We start from the raw sequence: 15,867 nt of genomic DNA, 5'->3' as shown, positions 1-15,867 counted from the left end.
CATGTGTTGTTTATAGCGATTTGGCAATGCATGCAACATATAATGAAAACATGCAAAGTGTTTTAGCAGGATTTTACTGAATAACAACATCCTGCCAGGGAAGATTTGAGGGGCGATCTAACTCAATTTAACTCGCCTGGCTGATGTATCTAAATAAACAAATGAACAAAAAGTAAAGACGCAAAAATTTATACGTGGAAAAACCCTGGGAATAAGGGAAAAAACCACGGGCACCAAGCCAGGAGGGATTTTCACTATGATTTTAAGTAGCCTGACAGGGAATTTGTATGTCAGGCGTGACAGGCTAAGAGTATTGCTCAATTATATGTTGAATACAAGAATGAGAGTAGTAGTGTGGGTATACGAGTGGGTGAGTATATCTATCTCTTCTCTAGTCTTCTCTTCTATTTATAGTAGCTTTAAAACGGTCTCCTCAAGTTTGTTTAGGGTTTCCTGGTAAATAGGACCTGTGCCCTATTTACCCGGAAGTGGTTGATTGACCCATTCTTTATTCCAGTCGTTGCCCTTGATCCTTTCCTCTATGTTCTTCCTTCGAATAGGTCTTCCTTGTTTATAGGGATTTTGTTTATATGGCCTGATCGTGTTTCTCTTGTCTCCTGTCCAGCTTTCATGATACTACCCTTGTGCCTGACGTGGTGTCTTTTCAGGCCAGGCCTAGTAGTTGTTTATCCTGAGTTTCTCTCTTGCTTGGTGCCTGTCCAGGCACTCCAAATGCCTGGCTTTAAGTATGTCTTGTTCAGATTTTGGCCTTGGATATTGCCTGATTCTTGTCTAGTCAGGCAAGGCAATTCTGGGCCCAACAATTGCCCCTTATCTTCTTATTCCCAGTGGATCTGGCCAGGGATAAGGAGATAAAAAATTCGGGCCAGGCAAGAAATGTATAAGAATATTTTACCGGAAACGAGTTTGAGTTCTGTTTAACTTCTATAACGGCTAGTACTCATTAATGAGGTGGGTTCATCAAACCCTAGGAGAGTCATGATTGGATTTGTCCACTTGTGCTACCCGTTGTGCTTTTGCGACTATAAAACCCTTGCAACGTCCGTTTTGCTTTCACATTATTATTTTTCAACTCTCTATAATTTCTATATCTTCCAAAATTCTCTTGTGAAATCAACCTTTCTTTGAAATCCAAAAAAAATCAATCCTTCAATTAAATCTAAAACAATGGCTGGGGGGAGGAGAAAGACGGCTGCATCTAAAGCTGCTGCTGGGGTTGAGAAAACTCCTGTTGTTGTTGATGTTCCAGAGATCATCCCTGAGGATGAGGTTATGGAGGTTTCTGCTCCTCCAGAAATTCTGTCTATGTCATACAAGGGGGTTGAATATACTCCTGTGAAGGCTTTGTCTGCTTCTTTTTTTGAGGCTAACCAGTTGAAGCCGACCTTTGAAAATTATTTGAAAGGCAGGGGTCTTATTCCTGCTAAGCTGAGGTTTGGATCCCTGAGAGCGGCCCAGTCAGGGCCAATTGGAGTAGTCCAGGCTGGTTTTGCATCTTTGAATGGGCGTTTAAGGGTGGATGTCAGCTACTTTCTCCCTTCATGGCTGAGGTTATCAGGGCTGTCAGGGTTCCTCCATTTCAACTCATGCCAATGGTTTGGAAGATTGTCCATTCAGCTGAGCAATTGTGTACTAAACACAAGTTGGTCATCACTCTGGAAGATTTCAAGAACCTCTATCACTTGAAGAGTCATTCCTCTGGTCGGTTTAATCTTCGAGTCAGGTCGAAGATGGCTCATCTGATTACCAACTTCGATTCAGGAGATGATAAAGGATGGGCCCAGACCTATATGTTCATCAGGGCTGACTCTATTGCCCCTGATCTGGATTATCTCCATTACCCTGCCGTTGAGGGAGGTAATTTTTCTTTTCCTGCATTGTATTCTGGTTAGAGATGATTTATACTTTTTTGAAAATATGATTACTTGATTTTATAGTGACTGATTGGGTAAATGATCTTGATGCTGAGGGGTCGGCTGACCGGATTGCTGCCTTTATGGCGTTGCCTGAAGAGGAAAGGACATGGCCTGCCTGTCTGGGGCAGGCACCTATGCCTCGCTTCAAGAAAGCTAAACTGAGCACTTACAAACCTGTGAAGGGTGCTAAAGCTTCAGGGGCTTCTTTATCAGGCAGTAAGTTTTATTGCCTTTGTTTTGTAGATTTTTTTTTGTTTGAACTTGTGTTTATATTGCTGATGTAGAATCTCGTCGTGCAGCTACCAGGGCTTCTGCTAGGATAGCTAGTTTTGGTTTATCCCTGGTGAAGGCATGCGTTTCTCAGATTACAGGGGAGAAATCCAAGAGTAGTAAGGCTACAGGGAGTGATAGTGCAGTGCAAATTCAAGAACCTGTTCAGGAGGTACAGATGGTATCCCCTGAGAAGGTTGTGGATGAGGCTGGTCGGGCTGAAAAGAGAAAAAGGGTAGATGAATCGTCAGAAGGGGTTCATGAGGTTAGGGGGGTTAAGGCTCGGCTGGATGAGGTTCAGTTTGCTAAGGAACAGATCCAGGCTCAATCTTTTATGGTTGATGATCCTTATTATAAGTATCAGGCAGAGGATTCTTCTGCTCGTGCTTTGGCTGCCATGTACCGCACCAAGGATTATGCTGCCAATCTTATCACTATGCTTCAGAAGGTATTTTCCTTTTTGTCTGTTTTTGTGCTGGTATTTAGTTTTTTGTTTTGTGTGGCTTAAATGGGGATATATTTCTTGTCAGAATGTAAATGATATGTTGAGGGGTGCCTGCCAGCTGGATTCTATTAACAACCTCAAAGATACCTTGGATTGGGTGGTGCAGATTCTGAAGAAAGATGTTGTGAAGTTTAAGGCTGAGTTGGAAGCAATAAAGGCTGAGAATCATTCTTTGAAAGAGGACAATTTGGCAGGGAAGGCTCGGTTAGTGGTGGAGTAATCCAAGTTGAATTCTGCTCAAGATGCTCTGAAAGCTCTTCAGGCTAAATTTGATATTGTCCAGGAGGAGTTAAAGGCTGAGAAGCAGGCTATGCAGGAGCAGCTAAAGGTAAATGAGGAATTGGCCGTTGAGAGGGATTTGGTACAGGGCAGGTATAAAGATGCTGCTCTTTACTTCTTTGGTAGGGGTCGTGTGGATGCTATGAAGGAGCCTGTTGAAGTCTGGCCTTTCTGGGATCCTGACTAGGAGATAGCTAACCTTAATGCCACTTACCCTGAGCTTTGCAAGCTGCATGCTGATGGGGAGGTAGATTCTCCTCCGTCCAAGGAAAAGGGTGGTGAGGCTAGTGATGGGGAGGATGACGAGGAAGAGGAAGAGCCTGTTGATGAGGGGATCAACTATGCTACTGCTTCCAAGACAGGCTAGTTGTTTCTGATTGGTTTTCTTAAAGTAGTTGTTTTCTTGTTTCGGCCCATCCAGGGAGGGATGTTCCCTGGACAAACAGTTTGTTTTTTGTTTTTTTTTTTATTTTTCAGAATGTTTTGCCCTATCCAACAGGGGTGTTCCCTGGACAACTTCATTGTCTTGGTATAAATTGAATCTTCTTTTCTCTTGGTTCCTTTGAGTGACTTGATTTGTACCTGTAAATAATGCATTTTGACGTGTTTTGTTAGAATGATGCCTGTCAGGAGGGCTTATGTCCCTCATTCCGTATTTAGGAAATGATGGCTTTGTTGCCTGTCCGGAGGGCTTCTAAAAAGAAGGGGCGGTTGCCAGTCAGGAGGGCTTATGGCCCTCAGCCTGTCAGGAGGGCTTGTTAGACAAGTGGTTTGGTCTATTCCACCATCGTACTTGTCTTTTATTTTTTTTTGTACTGAGCTCAGTTTTTATGTGTGTTCTTTGTGTCAAGCAGGCAGGTGCTTAGTTTTTGAAGAAAGCATTTTTTGGGATGCTGTTCAGGTTGGGTGGATTGGCCCTCAATCTTGGATATTTGTTTAAGCCTGTGTGTAATGTATATCTAATGCAGAAATGGCGTAAAATAAGTTTTCAGGATTCAACATATTAGGATTTAAGTAGGCAGACATGATATAGTATTTGTAAAAGAAAATAGGCAGATATCCAGGTTATATAGCAGGTAGTAGGAAAACATAATTTCCTAAGGTCGCATGATTTTATTTTGGGGTTTGCTATGTATAAAACTTAGTCAGGCATAGATAGAGTTGATAGATTTACCTTAATTTAGACATGAAATAACTTTAGGTGGGAAATGTTCCAAGATCTGGGGATCATTTCTCCGTCCAAAGTTTGCAGTCTGTAAGCTCCCTGTCCTACTATTGAGTCAATTAGGTATGGCCCTTCCCATGTGGGAGCTAGCTTTCCAGCATTTTTGTCCTTGGTGTTAGGGAAGACTTTTCTTAGGACCAGGTCTCCTTCCCTGAACACCCTAATGTTGACATTCCTAATGTAACTTCTGGCTACTGTTTGCTGGTAGGAGGCTATCCTGATTTTGGCTGCATCTCTTAGTTCTTCAGTTAGGATCAGGCTATTTTGTAATAGTGGCATGTTTTCCACTATGGTATTCAGGCTGCTTTTGGTGATTGGTACATGAATTTCTGTTGGGATTACTGCTTCACAACCATAGACCAGGGAGTATGGAGTTTGGCCCGTGGCAGTTTTGGGTGTAGTTTTGTCAGCCCAAAGGACCAAGGGAAGTTCTTCAGCCCATCTGCCTTTTCTTCTTTTTAGCTTTTTCTTCAGGCAACTGATTACCACTTTGTTGCTGGATTCTGCTTGACCATTGGCTTTTGGGTAGCCTGGCGTGAATGTTACCAGATTGATATTCCATTGTGCACAGAAAGCTGCTGTTCTTTTTCCCACAAACTGGGTACAATTGTCACAAACTATTTCTGAAGGTATCCCATATCTACATATGATGTTGCGTTTGATAAATGATATGACATCCTTCTCTTTGACTTGTCTGTATGAGCCTGCTTCTATTCATTTGGAAAAGTAGTCAGTCATTGCTAGCATGAAAACTTTCTGTCCAGGTGCCTGAGGTAATTTGCCTACTATGTCCATGCCCCATTTCATGAATGGCCAGGGAGCTGAGATGTAGTGTAGTAGCTTTGAAGGTTGGTGGATATAAGGGGAGTGGATTTGACAGGCTTCACATTTGGAGCCGTAGGCTATGCAGTAAGCTCTCAGGGTTGGCCAAAAGTAGCCTGTTCTCTGAACTTTACTGGCCAAGCTTCTGCCACCTTTGTGATTTCCACAGTATTCATCGTGTAAATCCTCTATGACCTGTTTAGCTTCATGAGGTTCCAAGCAGCGCAGGTAAGGTCCAGCCTGTGACTTTTTGAACAACATGTTATTGATAATGGTATAGGTAGAGGCTTTGATTTTTAGGGCCCTTGCTTCGTTCTTATCATTAGGGAGTATCCCTTGTAAGAGCCAATCATAGTATGGTTTGTTTCAAGAAGTTGTGTCCTCATGGATAGGACAAGTTTGATCAAGTTTTTCTATGGTTGGTTCCAACAGGTGGATAATGGGTATTTTATCAAATACAGCAGGGCTGAAATTTGATCCCAGGCTAGCCAGAGCATCAGCGTGGGTGTTCAGGTCTCTTGGTATGTGATCAATGTCAAATGAACTAAATTTTTTGCAAAAGTTTTTGACGTAGTCTAAACAGAGAATCATTTTTGAATCCTTTGCAGCATATATTCCTTTTACTTGATTAGAAATTAAAAGGGAGTCAGTTTTTACCTTGAGATTTGTCACACCAAGTTCTATACATACCTTTAGTCCAGCTATCAGGGCTTCATATTCAGCTTCATTGTTTGTTGCTTTGAACTCACAACTAATAGCCTGAGCAATTAGGTCTCCCTGTGGTGATTTCAATACTAGTCTTAGGCCAGTTCCTCTCATATTTGTTGCTTCATCTACGTGTAAGGTCCATTCCTGACCTGATTTGCGAGTGTCTAGATGGTTGACCTCTTTTATGAGGTCTGGTTCTAGGTTGGGACTGAATTCAGCCACAAAGTCTGCTAATGCCTGAGATTTAATTGCTATCCTAGGTTCAAAGGTTATGTGATAAGTGCTTAGTTATACTGACCATTTTGCCATTCTGCCTGAAAGCTCAGGTTTTCTCCGGACAGATTTGATAGGCAGGTTAGTCCTGACAATTATTGGGTGACTTTCAAAGTAAGGTCTAAGTTTGGTGCAAGATATAATTAAAGCAAGTACATATTTTTCAAGTAAACCATACCTTGTTTCTGCATCCATGAGATTTTTACTTACATAGTAGACAGGGTGCTGTTGGCCCTCAATTTCTTTAGTTAGAACTCCACTCACTGCCGTGTCAGTGACAGATAGGTAAACTGTCAGGGGTTCTTCTTTGTTTGGTTTAGCCAATAGTGGAGGGGTGGTCAGGTATGCTTTTAAGTCATGAAGGGCTGCTTCGTGTTCAGGCAACCATTTGATTGACTTGTTCTTCCTGAGAAGGTCATAGAAGGGTCTGCATCTTTCTGATGATCTGGATATGAATCTGTTCAGGGCTGCAACTCTTCCTGTTAACTTTTGGATGTCTTTGACTGAGTTGGGAGATTCTAGTTCCAGAATGGCTTTTATCTGTTCTGGGCTGGCTTCTATTCCTCTTTTGGTTACCATGTATCCCAGAAATTTGCCTAAAGAAACTAAAAAATGGGATTTGGAAGGGTTGAGCTTTATATTAAATTCTTCCAGGATCTTAAAAGCTACTTCTTGATCCCTGACATGATCTTCAGCCTTTTTTGATTTGACCACTATGTCATCAATATAGACCTCCATTGTATCCCCAATTTGATCTTTAAACATCATGTTGACCAGGCGTTGGTATGTTGCCCCTGCATTCTTCAGGCCAAAGGGCATTGCTGTGTAGCAGTATATGCCTCTTTCTGTGATGAATGTAGTGTGTTCCTGGTTAGATGGGTGCATCTTGATCTGGTTGAATCCACTTGAGGAATCCATAAATGTTAGGAGTTTGTGTCCTGCTGTGGCGTCTACCATTGCATCTATATTGGGGAGTGGGAATGGGTCGTTTGGGCAAGCTTTGTTGAGGTCTGTGTAGTCTACACAAACTCTCCACTTGCCATTCTTCTTTTGTACTATCACCACATTTGCCAGCCACTCAGGGTACATGACCTCTCTTATCATTCCCATGTCTAGCAATTTGTCTACTTCTTCATTAATAATGGTATTGCGTTTAGAGGCAAATTTTCTTCTTTTCTGTTACACAGGCTTATAAGATTTGTCAATGTCGATTTTATGTGTGATGATGTTAGAATCTATACCAGTCATATCAAAATGAGACCAGGCAAAACATGAAGATTTACTCTTAAGAAAGCTTACTAATTCTGGCCTGATATTGTCAGGGACATCAGATCCCACCAGTACATGCCTGTCAGGATACACATGGTCTAAAATAACTTGATCTATTTCCATTTTGGTTTCTGCCACATAAGTGGTCCTGACAGGGTACTGTAGTTGCTAGGCGAGAGACTTACCTGTCTTGGAAGGTTTCAACGATTCAGTGTAACATTCCTGGGCAGATTTGTGTTCACCTTTTATGGTTTCTACTCCCTATTCTGTTGGTATTTTGACACATTGGTGGTAGGTGGAAGGTATAGCCCTGACATTATGGATCCATGGTCTTCCTAGGATAGCATTGTAGGATGACAGGCAGTCCAGGACTCCAAATCTCTCATATGAGGAGACTCTTTCCACATATGTTGGCAAGTATATTTCTCCCAGCGTGTTTTTTGTCTCTCCACTGAATCCCACTAGGACATTTGATTTCTTTATGATTTGGCTTTCATTAATCTTCATTACTTTAAGGACGTCAAGCATGATCAGGTTTACTGAGCTGCCTCCATCTACTAGAATTCGCAGGACACGTGCAGTTCCTATTTACATGGTGATAACCAGGCTATCATGGTGAATTCCCTGCATATCAGTGTCATCAAAAGTAATTTGAGGTAAATTTCTAGGTTTAAAAGGAGATTTTATTTTTAACTCCCTTGCAATTTTCTTTGCAGCTGAACTGGTCAGGCCACAGATCTCAGATCCTCCATTGATGAATTTGATCTCATAGATGGGTGGTGCTGGGGGCAGATCTCGTTGCTGCCTTTCTTGATTCTTTCTTGCTCCATCATCTTCCCTGTTCTTTGATGGCATTGGGTCTTTCAGATATCCCTTCTTTAATAGGTAGGCTACTTGCCAGCGCAATCCCAGACATTCTTCTGTTATGTGCCCTATGTCCATGTGGAATTCACACCATCTTGTAGTGTCTTTCCTTGAGTTGGGGTTGTCTGTCTTCTTTGGCCATTTGACAATGTCTCCCTTGTTGTCAAGTCTTTTGATTAATCCTGCAATATCAACAGAGAAGTTATATTCTTGAATAAGGGGATAAGTATAGAAATTACCTCGTTGTTCTTGTGCATAGTTGACTTCTGATCTGTCAGGCCTTGTATAAGGAGATGGCCTGGAACTGCTCCTTCTGTGGTTGGAACTTTTTTTGTTAACTTTGTCATATCTTGAGTTATTGTCAGTGTTGTCTGCTTTGAAGCCCTTATCTTCTTCCAGCCGAATATAGCCTATGGCTAATGCCTGGACATCTTCAAAGGTATGACAGGGCTTCATAGTCATTGCATCGTAGAAGTCACTATCCAGGGGTAGCCCTTGCCTGAAAGCTTCCACGGCTGTTCCAACATCACATCTGGGATTGACACCTTTTCTTTGTTAAATCTCGTCATGTAGGATCTAATTGATTCACCAGGCTTTTGTTTGATCCTGTATATATCACTGGATCTCTTCTCAAGTTCCTTGTTGCTGGCAAACTGATGGTTGAAGGAGTTGACCAGGTCAACAAAGGATTTGATGCTTCCATTTGGCAAGTTTATGTATCATTGTAGGGCAGGCCCATTCAGGGTTGTCCCAAATCCCTTTCACATGCAGGCTTGTCGTAGTTCACTAGGGATAGAAGCTGCCAACATCCTTGGTTTGTAGTAGGCTACATGATTTTGTGGATCTGTAGTCCCATCATAGATTCTCATTGAAGGAACCACAAATTTCTTTAGCAAATCTATCCTTGATATCTCATCCACAAAGGGTGAGTCAGCATAGCTTTCTAGATTTGCCTCTTCAATGGGAGTGGGTATTCCAGGGATCTTTTCGAATTTTTCATGGAGTTTTTGAATTTCCTGGAGCATGGCCATGATGATTGATGTGTTAGTTTGATCCGGTACAGCCTCTTCATTGGGAATTTCTTCTGAGTCTGTATCTTCTCCTGCTCTGGACTTTGATGGAGTAGGAGTACCAAAGTTGGAGAAATCAATGTTCCTGATGATTGAGGAGAATGGCGTGCCAGGTTGAACCTTCAATTTTGATCCTGAAGCTTTGCTCCTAGCCTAAGTTTCAGGCAACACTCTAATTCCTTTAGTTTTGCGACTTCAGCTTCAGCCTGGGCCATTTTCTGTTGCATCTGTTCCATTTCCAACAACTGCTGTTGGGCGGCAGCCTGTTGTTGTTCAATGCTGTCTCCAGTCATTTTTTGAATTTTTGTGCTGTTTGGTTTTGAGTTTTGATTATTTTTGAGCTAGATGCCCCACGGTTGGCGCCAATTATTTTAGCAGGATTTACTGAATAAGAACGTCCTGCCAGGGAAGATTTAAGGGGCGATCTAACTCAATTTAACTTGCCTGGCTGATGTATCTAAATAAACAAATGAACAAAAAGTAAAGACACAGAGATTTATACGTTGAAAAACCCTAGGAATAAGGGAAAAAACCACGGGCACCAAGCCAGGAGGGATTTTCACTATGATTTTAAGTAGCCTGACAGGGAATTTGTATGTCAGGCGTGACAGGCTAAGAGTATTTCTCAATTATATGTTGAATACAAGAATGAGAGTAGTAGTGTGGGTATACGAGTGGGTGAGTATATCTATCTCTTCTCTAGTCTTCTCTTCTATTTATAGTAGCTTCAAAACGGTCTCCTCAAGTTTGTTTAGGGTTTCCTGGTAAATAGGACTCGTGCCCTATTTACCCGGAAGTGGTTGATTGACCCATTCTTCATTCCAGCCGTTGTCCTTGATCCTTTCCTCTATATTCTTCCTTTCAATAGGTTTTCCTTGTTTATAGGGATTTTGTTTATATGGCCTGATCGTGTTTCTCTTGTCTCCAGTCCAGCTTTCATGATACTACAACATTCATATGTTCATGGATTAAATGACAACTACCCTAGTTCCCTTCATACAAATTTCTGAACTTATTTTTGCTAGTCGTCACACGATGATGTCAAATATTATGACGAGATCCATAAATTTGTATCAAATACTCATGATGTGGTATTTGGTAATAATGTAATGTCAATGTCATAGATATTTAAGAAGGAATATGTTGGAGTCACACGACCAACTTCCTTAATCTTTACTTATTTGGGGTTTATCTCTATTTTAGTGTCTAACACCTTCTCTTTCGAGCCTAGTTCTATTCTTAACAATTAAGATAGGTACTTGCTTTTTATTGCTCCCACTGACTTCAAGAATTTCTACTTGATGAAGACTTATCTTCATATAAATTCCTAGTTAATCCTTCACAAGGATGAACTCTATTGTGGTATTTTGGTAAATCAAAATTTCTAACAAATTAATTTACCAATTAAACTTTGTCATGTTCTTAATAACTTAAGTGCTTGATGACAAGTGTTTAGGTTGAGCAATAAGACTTTTGAACCATAGATGCATAGAAGAATTATCAAAACATATTTTGACTAATCATTACCTCTAGTTATATTTCTTCACAAGAAATCATACATAGGTATGTTAGGATTTTAAGATGCTAATCTTATATTTGCATACGACAATTCCTATCGAGTTCTAGGGAATAGAACGATTCCTATGGAGCTAGTCCACAACCTATGATATGGTTCATTATAGAAAGAGATTCTTTGTCATTAGCAATAGTGGTTTAGCGGAGACTCGTGTTACAAACGAATGATAACGCATATGAGTAGGAGTAATGAAATAGAACAACATTAAAAACAACGAAACTATGGGAAAATTGAACATTCATCGTTATATCTAAAACATTTTAGCATGTTTTAGCATTTATATAATGACCTCCACCAAATTATATAAATGATTCCGAGACCCAAAATTCATATTAAATCTTGGATGTGAGCCTACGGGCCCTCTACACCTCTTGCTAATATAATCTTGTTGGGTTAACCCTTTTAACCAATTCTACAATTAGAACTCTCGGTCGATGAATTTACGTTAAGTTCATCTTTACCCGGAACCTATTGGGATCACGGTCCCTCTAATACTTTCGTTGAGATCAACCAAATTTCGAAGTGTAATAACTATTTATTACCCCACTTACCCAACGTCAAAGAAGGCACCCCGGTATAATATTTCAATACCGTATTGTACCCCCTAATGAAATTGGGATTCATGGGTTCCTACTATTTGGCAAGGCTAAGTCTCAATCTTTTAAAATGAAGGTCTTGTAAATTTATTATCTATCAAATTTAAGTGAACTAAATTTTCGAACTAACGATAATTATAATTGACACGGTCGAATACTCGATATGATATGCATGTGTTGTTTATAGCGATTTGGCTATGCATGCAACATATAATGAAAACATGCAAAGTGTTTTAGCAGGATTTTACTGAATAACAACATCCTGCCAGGGAAGATTTGAGGGGCGATCTAACTCAATTTAACTCGCCTGGCTGATGTATCTAAATAAACAAATGAACAAAAAGTAAAGACACAAAGATTTATACGTGGAAAAACCCTGGGAATAAGGAAAAAAACCACGGGCACCAAGCCAGGAGGGATTTTCACTATGATTTTAAGTAGCCTGACAGGGAATTTGTATGTCAGGCGTGACAGGCTAAGAGTATTTCTCAATTATATGTTGAATACAAGAATGAGAGTAGTAGTGTGGGTATACGAGTGGGTGAGTATATCTATCTCTTCTCTAGTCTTCTCTTCTATTTATAGTAGCTTCAAAACGGTCTCCTCAAGTTTGTTTAGGGTTTCCTTGTAAATAGGACTCGTGCCCTATTTACCCGGAAGTGGTTGATTGACCCATTCTTCATTCCAGCCGTTGTCCTTGATCCTTTCCTCTATATTCTTCCTTTCAATAGGTTTTCCTTGTTTATAGGGATTTTGTTTATATGGCCTGATCGTGTTTCTCTTGTCTCCAGTCCAGCTTTCATGATACTACCCTTGTGCCTGACGTGGTGTCTTTTCAGGCCAGGCCTAGTAGTTGTTTATCTTGAGTTTCAGGCCTGGCTTTAAGTATGTCTTGTTCAGATTTTGGCCTTGGACATTGCCTGATTCTTATCTAGTCAGGCAGGGTAATTCTGGGCCCAACACAAAGCAATAAATAAATTTCGTAGTATGGCCTTCCTAAACTAGAAAATCTAATAATCTATTTACAATTCGGAAACCAACTCCATTGGTCCCTTGAACTTCAAGTGGCATGCTTCCCAAGGAATCCGTCTTGATCGGAACACCTTTCCGATTGGCACTGTCTTGAAGGAACTCCGGAATTACAAATAATAATAAAATACATAGCTATTCCTATTATATATTCGTAATATGAAAAACTAGTAAAAATAAAAGTGATACGAGATCACATTAAATTACGACCGAATTGGTATTCCCTTACATTGCGGGTAATACCGATTAAAACTAAGGCCATACTAAGATAAAATTACATAATTCAAAATTACATAAATAAATTATGACATTCATCAATAAAAATGCAGCATTATTATATGTGATTAACATGCCAAATTAATGTTCCAAATCGCCTTACTTAAACCTTATATCGTATATAATTCGGTTCTATGGAAATGCGTGATCGTAACTTATTAAAATCACAAATCAATAACTCTTGGGTTACTTGGAATATCACCTACAACATCAAGTCTGGAGACTTTTGAACTTTGGAACCAAAGAGTTATCATTCTGAGAGTTGGAGATGCATTCTCAAAGTTAGGAACGAGTTACTGGACATTGCAGGGGGAATTCCTGATGCTATTGCTGTACTAAATAGCTGTGTTCAACAGAATAAGCTTAAGCTTCAATTGCTTTATGATAAATTCAGGTGCAGGGGGAGGTTAACTAGCTGGGCAAGGACAGTATGGACTCGTGCAGTGATACCTAAGCATAGTGTTTTTACAGTTCTTGCTATGCAGCAAAGGCTTGCTAATGTGGATCAGCTTCAGAAGAGAAACATCCTGACAGTGAACCGTTGTGTTCTTTGCAAAGATAACAATGAGACCCATCAGCATTTGTTTTTCAAATGCAGGTTCTCTGCTTCAGTCTGGCAGGGAGTACTAGCTTGGATGAATTTAACAGGTAGAACGATGAACCTCGGAAAGGAATTGCATTGGATTGTTGCTAGGAAACACAGTAAGCATTGGAAGGCTAAATGGTTTGTTAGCTGTCTAAGTGCGGTGGTTTACAATCTTTGGGAAGAGCGGAATTTACGAATCTTTCAGGACTTGGAGCACGATATTGACTATATTATTAGACGGGTCCAGTATGTAGTTAGAGTAAGGTTATTTTTTGTTACTCATTCCTCATTCGAGGATGAAATTATTGGGTCTTTAAATGTCTAAGTAGTACGAACTTATTGGGTTCACTTTTGTAAGATTTGGCTTTCTTCCCTATATGGATGAATATACGGCTTGCTTTTCTTGCAAAAAAAAAAATCACAAATCAATACTTACATCAAATTTAAGCTCAAGTTAATTACCCTAACTCAATTAGGACTCAAAAATTAGTCTTCACTCTTTTTTACTATAATTCAACTTGGTTTTGTATTATTGTTTATTAAACTTTTTTTAATCATAACAATTATGAAATAATTCCCAATAAGTCATAAAAATTTGGAAAAATTCGAAATCACATTTTTGTATATACTGGAATATAATCAAGATTCCAAAAACTCAATAAAATTTGCCCACAAAATATTTATAATTTACTTCATTAAAAAATCATATAAATCATAACGTTTACCATTTAATTCCAAATTAAACATAAAAATTATGAAAAAAAATCAAAATCAAAATCTTGAACATTCTTAAATAATTTCCAGAACCTGAAAATGGCAAAATTTCAACCAAAAATTTCGAATTAGTTTTTATGACTAATAAAGTTGCCCTTTTATCGATTTTATCACTTAAAAATCAATAAACATACCAAATCAATCAAAATTAATCATGCAACTTTAGATATGATGATCATATTATATATACAACATTAAAGAAAAATTTCATGCCATAAAATTCATTTTAGCTATTTTTGCTAAAAATAGTCACTATTTATCTCATTTTAACCATTAAAATTGTAAATCATGCATAATAAATCACATTTATCTCAAATTTTACATTCAATCTGTAAAATATGCGTGTGACATCATATTAAAATTTCATGGCCTGTTTCAAAGTTTAACTATTTTTAGTCATTTAACCTCCATTTATACCATTTTTATCACATAAAAAACATAAAACATGCAAAACTAATCACAATGATCCGAACTTTTACATACAATATGCAAAATATGCATGTGAGGTCATACTAAAAATTCATGGCCAGTAGTAAAGTTTAACTATTTTTAGTAAATAAAAGTTCATTTTACTCAATAAAATGTAATTATTTCACTAAAAATCATTAAAATAAGCAATAATCATCCATAAATCATTAATATGACCTAAATATATTTTAGAATTAGAATATATCACATGCAAAAAATTCTATGGCTTTATCCTTATAAATCACAAATTATCTAGTTTTAATTAAGTTACATTTAACTCGGAAAAACCAAACGGATTATGCATGCAACACCAAAGCTCTTGATGCCAATTGTTGGGTTCATATACCCTTATTAGACTCTTCTAATGGTGATCTAAATAACTTGTTGATTTAGAACTAGTGGATCTAGTTGCATGCATAACAAAATAAAAGAGATAAAGAAAACAATGTTCCTTACATTGTTAAATGGTTCGAAATGGGCATTGGTGCGGTCTCCTACCTTCACTTGTTCTTGAGCTTAACATGTTAGGATGATTTCCAAAATCTTCAAGTTCCAAGTATAGGAACACTCCAATCGGTTGCACCCAAGACATTCCCATAACACTAATTCATATACTAACTAGGTATTGTTTAGGTATTTTTTACCAAGTTGATTGATTAGGGTCAATGCGGTCTTACTCGAAGGTCGATTGTATGATTGTTCGTATGTTGATAAGTAAATAGAAAAATAAGTACGTAATGTAAATTGACACGTGAGATTTGGTGACGCGGAAAACCCAATGTGGGAACAACCGCGGGAGGGACGGTACCCTGCCAAATATTGCACTACTTGAATAGGAGGATGATTACAATGGAGGCGTAACGCTAATCCTGCTGGCGCTAGGCGTCAGGCCCACAAGATCTTGGACGGATGTATATTTGAGCATAATAATATGCTAATGTCGTGGTGTTGATGTGTTCTTGAATGTGAATGTGTGAGTGTCCTTCTTGATTTGCATTGCTTCCTTGGCTATTTATAGGGATAGAACCCTAGATATGTCCTACTTTGATTATGGAAAGGGAATATAATTTCCATAAGAACTCTCCAAACTCAGCCGCTTTTCCCAATTCTCCCTGATCTCCCTAACTTCTCCCTAACTTCTCTTTCCTTAATTCCGACGCCTTCTACGATGGGCCCCTGATCTTCTCTCAGCCCGTTTCCCCTTTTTCCTATTACGGGCTTCCTTCCTCCTTATTACTCCTCCCATAACCTTTTATTTTATTAAGTGGGCCTTCCTTATTATTCTATTTTTAGCCCAAACAGTTTGCCCCAAATTTCTTGTGAAGTACGCTTTAAGGTGT

The sequence above is a fragment of the Silene latifolia genome, chromosome X (genome assembly GCF_048544455.1).
Source record: "Silene latifolia isolate original U9 population chromosome X, ASM4854445v1, whole genome shotgun sequence".
Classification (NCBI taxonomy): Eukaryota; Viridiplantae; Streptophyta; class Magnoliopsida; order Caryophyllales; family Caryophyllaceae; genus Silene; species Silene latifolia.
This window is presented reverse-complemented; position numbering follows the sequence as displayed.